This window comes from Portunus trituberculatus, chromosome 39, assembly GCF_017591435.1.
Source record: "Portunus trituberculatus isolate SZX2019 chromosome 39, ASM1759143v1, whole genome shotgun sequence".
Taxonomy (NCBI): domain Eukaryota; kingdom Metazoa; phylum Arthropoda; class Malacostraca; order Decapoda; family Portunidae; genus Portunus; species Portunus trituberculatus.
The window spans coordinates 17,472,626-17,481,294 of NC_059293.1; the positions used below are offsets into that span (position 1 = coordinate 17,472,626).

The following is an 8,669-nucleotide window of genomic DNA, read 5'->3' on the forward strand; positions in this document are numbered from 1 at the left end:
GTGTGGGTGACAGGTGCCTGGGTCGAGTCTACATCAGACTATGGTGCCATCTACGCCGAGCACAGCAGTTCCTGGCACTCTGCATGGGCACGATGGGTCTATCTCTACTGAGAGCCAAGGCCTCTGACAAAGTGGGGAAGAAGATCGTATTTCGGTATGCTTTAGATGGAAATAACCAGTCAGTCTCGCAGGCTCTACTGAAGGGGCTTGAGTGGGGCGGCGAGCACTCCAACCAAGAGGTTGAGGGTCTTGTTACAGGGATGACTTCTTATGATCATGGAGTTAATGAGTACAATAATGTATATTGCAATAGGCATTCAAATAACGACTTGGCGTTTGGCATTTGCACTCGAGGACAAACGAACATGGCGGTGAATGCTGTGTTTGGTAAAGTGGTCGCGGGCCTTAAGGTGGCAAAAGCAGCCTTCCAGCACAACCCAGTGAATGAGGTCACCATCACATCCTGCGGCCTCGTGATGCCCGGCCTCTCACAGGACTAACTCTACTTCCATTGAGGAAGGGGCAGCAAGATGCTCCCTTGGAAATTCTGAACACAAGATGTGTTCTCACACACACACACACACACACACACACACACACACACACACACACACACACACACACACACACACACACACAGAGTTAATTTGAATTGTGGCTAATTACTTATTTGCCTATAATCAAGGAAACGTGTGATTACTGATAGCCTATCTAAATAGAATTAATAGTTTACTTCTTTCATATTATTTTGAGGATCTTATTCTTTCTGAGGATAAACTTCGTGATAAATGAGAATGTAACTTAAAATGCCAAGTTTCTGTCAATGATTTACTAATTCAAAGACACACAAACCTTTATCTGTCTGTCTCTCACCTTCCAGTGTCCATCCCAGAGGCTAAGTGAATATTAAGAGAATAAATCTTTTTTCCCTCAGACTTGAAAATCAGTGGCGTGACAGAGATAAGAAAGGAGTAAATAGGAAGTAAAACGAAGGAAAAAAAGGCTGACAAGGTAATTAGCAAACACAAAAAAAAAACAAAACAAACAAACAAAAGGAGTTAGAACACAAAAAAGAAAGGGAAAAAAAAGTGTAAAAGAAAGAAGGAGACCCTGGATGACGAAGGAAGTAAGAAAGTGAAGAAAAGTAGAGGGAGATTGGAGGAGGAACCAAGGGGGGAGGAGGAAATAATAAGAAAAAGGTAGAGAGTGAAAGAAAATAAAGGGAAAGGAGACGGTAAAAGTTGTAATGTTACCAGAGAGAGAGAGAGAGAGAGAGAGAGAGAGAGAGAGAGAGAGAGAGAGAGAGAGAGAGAGAGAATCGACACACCTCATTTTTGATAAAGAAAATTATCATTGATCACGAATCAGGAAAAGGATACCAGGAGAGAGAGAGAGAGAGAGAGAGAGAGAGAGAGAGAGAGAGAGAGAGAGAGAGAGAGAGAGAGAGAGAGAGAGAGGTGGTAAGTGAAAATGAAAATATGATGGAGGATTAGTGGATTTAGAGCGAAGGGAATCTCTCTCTCTCTCTCTCTCTCTCTGTGCGGCACGAGTGAAAGTGACAAATGCTACTCGCTGGTTTGAGAGGCGACAAAACAAATGCCTGGGAACTACAAACTAGCCGCAATAACTTATACACTCGACTCGGCGTTGGAGGCGAAAATATTCCATGAGCTGCTAAACGTTCACTATAATGCCTTTGCAACTCTCGTCCATTAACAAGACTATAACTGGTAGGAAGGGGTGTGCGGGAAGGGAGCATGGTGTTGGTTCTGAAGATGATTAGTGCACTAGCTAATTCTATGATGCTTGGTGGTGGTGGTGGTGGTGGTGATTGAGTTACGCCAGTTATATGTGAGTTTTGTGCATCGCGGGCGTTGTTGATTGAGTATTTGTTTGGTTTTGGTTTGCTTATTGACATCTCTCTCTCTCTCTCTCTCTCTCTCTCTCTCTCTCTTTATCGTATCTTTTATTCCTGCTATTTATATTTTTTCTCGCTCATCCGCTCGACTTAGCGACGTTCGGCACCGTTCGTCTCCACTATTGGCACTTTTCGGATGAAGGAAAATTGGTCTTGGTTACTGGGCCACCTCTTTTCTCCTTCACGTCTTCTCGCCTTTCTTCTCCCTTCTTCCTCCCTTCCTCGTTTTGCTTCCCTCTTCCTTTCGTTATTCTTTTATACTGGGCATCCTTTCTCCGTGTGTATTTCTTCTTTTTTTCTATCTTCCTTCCTTCCTTTCTTTCTTCCCTTGTCTGCTACTCCAAGGAGGGAGCCAGTTATGTCGTATCTTTGGGCCACAACGGGTAGGGAAGATTGTCTGAAGTAAATATTTTCTCTGCCTTCTAATAGTTTCCATCTCTTCGACTTTCAATACGCGCGTTTGTTCATCAGTTTCTGTTAAAACTAAATAAAGAAAATGTGACTTTCATCTTTGTTGTTTTAGTAGATTTGTTTATTTTGCTTTTTTTTGTGTGTGTGTGTGTGTGTGTGTGTGTGTGTGTGTGTGTGTGTGTGTGTGTGTGTGTGTGTGTGTGTGTGTGAGATGTATAGCAGTTTTTGTTATTGGTATTGTGTCAGTGTAATGTGCGAGGCGTGTTTTGTATGTTATTGCGTCCGCGTTTAGGTGTTTAGATTTCCAAATCTCTCTCTCTCTCTCTCTCTCTCTCTCTCTCTCTCTCTCTCTCTCCAGACATTCTTTCCATTTCTCCCTACTCGCTATTCCTCCTCCTTCCCAACTATGAAAAACCAATTTGTTCATTCCTGTTCGAGTCTCATATTTTCCCTCTTGCCCTTCCTCCTCCCGGGTCCCTGCTGCTCCTGGCCTCCTCCCTCCCTCCTTACCTTTCCTCCCTACCCCTCCGGTCCCCTTGCTCTTTATCTCCCTCCTGGGAAGGCTAAAATCAGAGTGGTCTCCCTCCCGCCCCATCCATCACGGCGGGACAGGAGAGAGGTTCAAATCCCGCGCAGGCTCAGCCCACCTCCGCACCTGCTTAGATCTTCTTTACCCTTAACAAATTCAGACCTGTAATCATCTCTCTCTCTCTCTCTCTCTCTCCGGGATCAAGGCAGGCCAGTAATGTCGTGTCTCCTAATAGTACTTTGTAATAAGCTTCTTTAAATTCAGGTTTACTTACGACGCACACAATATTCTCTTCTTTACGAGTCAATAGTTCTGGTTGGAAGACTGTTCGCGTTCCGCCCACATGCCTGTGAGTTAATTCTTCCCTTCCTTGGTTTTCTTTATTTATCTGACGACTTTATTTTCGTTGCATTGTCTTGATTTGACGTTCCCTCTCGTGTTTGTTGTCTTGTTAATTTGTGTTTGTCGTTTTGATTTCCATGTACCACTTGTCTTTCTTCATAGGCCTGGCTAATCATCTGTGTGACCTTTGGAAATAGTCGCGGTGGAAGGGCAGTGTTTCTGAAGTGACGTAAAAAAAAAAAAAAAAAAGAGTATCCTGTCCATGTCATAAGAAAGAAAACGGATGTACTTACTCCCACACTGCTTGAAGGAAAACGGAGATGGCGACACACTTCCCATCCCGCCCAGAGACCTGTTAAAGGGGAGACTGGTTAGAAGGTTCTTGTTATACATTATCATTCTTCGAGCTTTCTCTCTCGGCCCAAGCAAAATATCAACCACCCTGCAGCAAGTTTCAGGACCCCGGTGGATTTTGAAGAACTACGTGAGATGAATACAATAAACTTTCAAATACAGACCCATTCACCTCACCTGAACTTCCCCCTCACACACGCACAAAGGGAACAAACAACATGGGAGGACCTGATAAGAGTAAGAGGATTTGATGTCTTCGCTCAAAACATTTACTTCAATTGTACCTTTTGTGCGAGAGTCACACGCACGGACCTGAACTGAGAAAACCTCCCTGCATTTTCTCGTCTGGAAGATAAGAGATGCTGAGGAGGCGGCGGCGGTGCAAGGAAGTGAAGAAGGTAGGCTAAAAAATAAGGAAGAAGGCAGGCAGGCAGGCAGGCAGGTAGGCAGAAAAGGTGAATTAATAGGCAAGATGGTAGGAAGACAGGTAGGCAGACAAATAGATAGATAGGTAGGTAGCTGAATAGACAGTCAGATAGGCAAGAAAAGCATATAACTGCAGTCTATATCTGTAAGCACAAGAGAGAGAGAGAGAGAGAGAGAGAGAGAGAGAGAGAGAGAGAGAGAGAGAGAGAGAGAGAGAGAGAGAGAGTATCGGTATGAACAAGTAAAGTTGTTGCGAAGGATGGCGGAGGGTGACAAAGGAAAATTCGATGTAATGGAAAGGGAGAGAGAGAGAGAGAGTGGTCGGTGAGCGAGCGAGGGCGGCCCGAGAGGAGAGTAAATGAAAATGGGAAGAGAAAGCCGAGTGGGGAGAAAAGACGAAAATGAACAGGGACCAGAAAGATGTGAAAGCAAAGAGCAAGAGCAGGAACGGCAGGGAAGTGGAAAGTTAATATTGCAGAGTGAACAACAATGAAAAATAATGAAAAAAAGGCAACACGAACAGGGAAAAAAAAAAAAATATATATATATATATATTAAAACGAGGGGAATAGGAAATGGAAGAGGAACGTTATGACTACTGGGAATCACAACATTGATGTGAAATATACTTCAAATAATTACATGAAGTTATATCAAAGTAACAGGAAAGGAGATAACACAAGATGGGGAATGATAACTTACACGATGAATAGAAAATTGAAGAGAGAAGAAAAAAAAAAAAACAATGTGAAATATAACTTAGAAATTAACTTCCATACCAAATCTTTCCCATTAATTTGAAATGCGTAAAAAAAAAAAAAAAAGAATATATTGACCTTAATTAGTAATCCATTTTCTGTTTATCCAATAGGCAACAGATGAAAAAAGAAAACGATAATGAGTAACTGAAATAAATCCAGCACTTGGTCCCTTCATTCCATTCACTTCTGCTCGTAAATCATCACTTCCTTCATTGCTTTCCATTATTCCATTATTTCCATTATTCCATTACTCATTCACCTCTTAATCACTGCATCCTTCTTTTCTTTCCATCTATCATTCTATCCTCTATTCACTCTCATTCTCTTCTTTTCTTTTACCTTTACATTTATCATTCTATTCACTCATTCTCTCCTTCTACTTTACGTTTACAGTATTATTATCTTTCCTTCACTTCTTAATTACCACTTCCTCCTCCTCTTCTATCCGTCATCCCCTCACATCCACACCCTCATCTCTTCACCTGTCTCTTTATCTCTCCCCACACACGCATTATCTCTCCTCTCCTTCGTCTTTCAGCTTTCACTTCATTCCCTCATCTAACATATCCATCTCTCCCTTCTTCTGTCTCTCTATCTCCTAGTTTCGACATTGCATTTTGTTTTTTTCAGGTTCTGCATAACGAAAATAAATATCAGTCTTCATTGTTTCCGGCTGAATTATGCGAGCTATAAATTTCGTTTTAGGCGGGATAATCCGGTTAATGGTCCAGCCGCGTCCGCTCGCGTGTTGGGCTGAGAGGGAGCTAAGGAATGGCCGTGTGGAGGAGGAGAAAGAGGAGGAGGAGGCATAGGAGTGGAAGGAGGAAGAGGAGCAGGAGGAGACAGACTGTTTAAAGGTATTTGGGAGATTTATAATGCGAAAACATACTACATAACAATTTATTATTTATCTCTTCAAGCGACACACACACACACACACACACACACACACACACACACACACACTCTCTCTCTCTCTCTCTCTCATTATTTGTTTAGATGTGGTGCACTTTCGTACGAAGAGGAGGAGGAGGAGGAGGAGGAGGAGGAGGAGGAGGAGGAGGAGCACGAGGAAGCAAAACTAACAGAAAAAAAAAAAAAAAAGGCTCACTGAATGGAAGGGAGGAAAAGATTTGGACATGAATGAAGGAAGGAAGGAATGAAGAAAGAAAACCGGGAAAGAAGAGAGAAAGAGAGAGAGAGAGAGAGAGAGAGAGAGAGAGAGAGAGAGAGAGAGAGAGAGAGAGAGAGAGAGAGCAACGAGACACAGGAATGAGAAGGAGAAAGAACGACGCTTTTCAAACCATAAATCTTGAGTAGTTACCAGCCGAAGAAAAAGGAAAAAAAAAAAGGGGAAAAAAAAACATCTCTACAGGAAAGATTGGTCACACAACCTTCCGACCTTTACTAACCATCCATCCATTTGTTATTTGTTTGTCACTGTATGTGGTTATGTATTCCTTCCTTCCTTCCTTCCTTCACACATTCTCTTTCTCTCTCTCTCTCTCTCTTACATTTTAACTCCATTTCACTTCCCCTTACTCTCACACTTCCTGTTCTCTTCAATACTCTTACAACACAACAAACTACGTATAAATTAACAATGTGTAACTGTTCTCAATCATCTCTCCTCTTCCTCCTCATTTAAAAGATACGAGTAATGGATCCTTTTTCAATTATTCCTTCTCTCTCCTCTTTCTTCTCGTTCTCCTTCTTCTCTTTCTTCAGTTTGTTCTATCGTTCCCTCCTTCCCAATCCTGCCCGGCCTCTGAACGTTATCGAAATTCGGGTTACTGGAAGGCCGCCGCTCTGGGACACGCTTGAAACCCTCATCACTCCTCGCGTGCCGCCCTCATCTCTCATTCTGGAGTAAGTGCACCCATTTGTCTACCTTCCTCCTCCTTCCTCCTTCTCCTCCTCCTCCTCCTCCTTGTCGTTTTCCTTCTCCTCTTGCACTTCGTCTTCGTGTTTCTCCTCGTTTCCGTCCTCCTCCTCCTTCTCTTCATTCTTGTTTCGTAGCCTTTCTCACCGTCACTTTCTTGCTGTCTTTTTCTTCTTTTCTTCACTTCCTCCTCTTTTTCTTCATTCTCTTCGTCTTTCTCCCTTTTCATTCTCTTTGTTCTCCTACTCTTCGTCTTCGTCCTCCTGCTACTCTTTCTTTTCCTCCTTCTGCTTGTCCTCCTTTACCTCCTTCCTGCCTTCCTTTCCTTCCTCGCTTCTTATTCCTTACTCGAACTAGTTTCTCTTCGCCCAAAATCCCCACACATGTCTTCTCCGAAATTCTCAGTCTCTCTCTCTCTCTCTCTCTCTCTCTCTCTGGCAACGCTATTTCGAGGTGTGCGTATTGCGGACAAATATTTTTTTACCGGGTAGCATTTTTTAATATCTAAAACAGCTCGTCACGCAGTCTGGCCTCGGTATATATAACGGTGCGTGTCGACGGCTCTGCTTTAATCTTGCCACAATGAGGTCTTGAATAATCTCATACCGCGGCGGCAACATTACGCTTTCTGATCGCCTTATATCAAGCTAAAAGGTAGAAACGGATGCCGGAAATTCCTCAACTAATATTCTAAAGTTTTTCTAGTGTCATTTTTTTTTTTTTTTTTTTTTTACCTTTTTCTCTCTCTTTCTCCACCACTTTGAAATTCATATAGCGAAACGGTAAACAAATAAGGTTGCGATTCGGTTAATTGTTCGTTTGTAGGTGACAGTCGGTACAAGTATACTCAACTCGTTTAGTCCTGGCCGGTGACGCATCTCTCTAGTGTGACTCGTAAATTTGAGTTAAACGTAAGAGTTACTCCCAAAACAAATATTTCACAATCAAGGAAGGAACGGCAACACAACAAATGAACAGAGTCAAAAGTAAACACACAAATATTGTCTTACGTTTCAACGCCTTCCCTTTACTTAGACAGCAAGGCGACGCTGCTGTGACGTCATGAACAACACACACACACACACACACACACACACACACACACACACACACACACACACACACACACACACACACACACACACACACACACACACACACACACACACACACACACACACACACACACACACACACACACACACCTCAATGATGGCCAGTGTTATGTACTTTCAGGCAATGATATAAAAAAATCGAACTTTTCAGGAATTTGATACTTTTTATAACGTACTGAATCAATTAGGAATTTACTAAATTTCCGAAATGTTTTGCCGCTTTTTATGAATGGCCTTGTGTTGAGCAGTAGCGGCGGCAACACACGAGTGAGTGAGTGAGTGAGTGAGTGCACATGAGTAAGTGAGTGAATGAGAGCACCCAGCGTCGCCCTGTATTGTTCATGCAGCGTGGCGGAAACCAATAGCAGACCTCACGTGCAATGCTGGCGCCAGATGCATTATGGTTTTGCCAACCTTTTAATAATCCATTTCAATAATAATCCGCCGGGGAACTCGAATATCGCCGAACTATTTCTAATAATCCTTGGGAACAAAATACTGACACTCAGGGGACATCCAGGCAGGCGCGTGACGGCTGTATTCCTGCAGTGAAGCACAGTCAGGGAAACAGCAGGGAGACAGGGAGACAGGGAGGCGCCGGCAGGGTCAGAGTGGTGGCAAGGTTAGACAGGGGTGACTCAGGTGAGGAAAATGATTAATTATGAATGTGTGCACAGGTGACATGAATAACAAACCAATCAACTTCCTTCGCGGAAATCCTGGAGGCAAGTGAAACCATGCACACACGTCTGAAGGGCGCAGCGCAGGCCGTGAGAGAGAGCCAGAGAGTGGAAGCCTGAATAAGGAGCAAATCTAAAAGTCAAGTTCCTGAAAGTATTACAGCTAAGTACCACCACCACCACCACCACCACCACCACCAGCACTACCAGCAACTAGTTAGAACTGCCAAGCCCTCGCACACCTTGATGAA

The 8,669-nt window shown here is 43.2% G+C and overlaps 1 long non-coding RNA gene across 1 annotated transcript; it reads right to left on the minus strand.

Moving 5' to 3' along the window:
- Positions 1 to 564: 564 nt before the first annotated feature.
- Positions 565 to 4,311, minus strand: LOC123515516. The gene is made up of 2 exons (XR_006677894.1): positions 1,917 to 4,311; positions 565 to 1,536 (listed from the first exon to the last, which is right to left on the minus strand). It is a non-coding gene; the product is annotated as an uncharacterized LOC123515516 (long non-coding RNA).
- Positions 4,312 to 8,669: the final 4,358 nt, after the last annotated feature.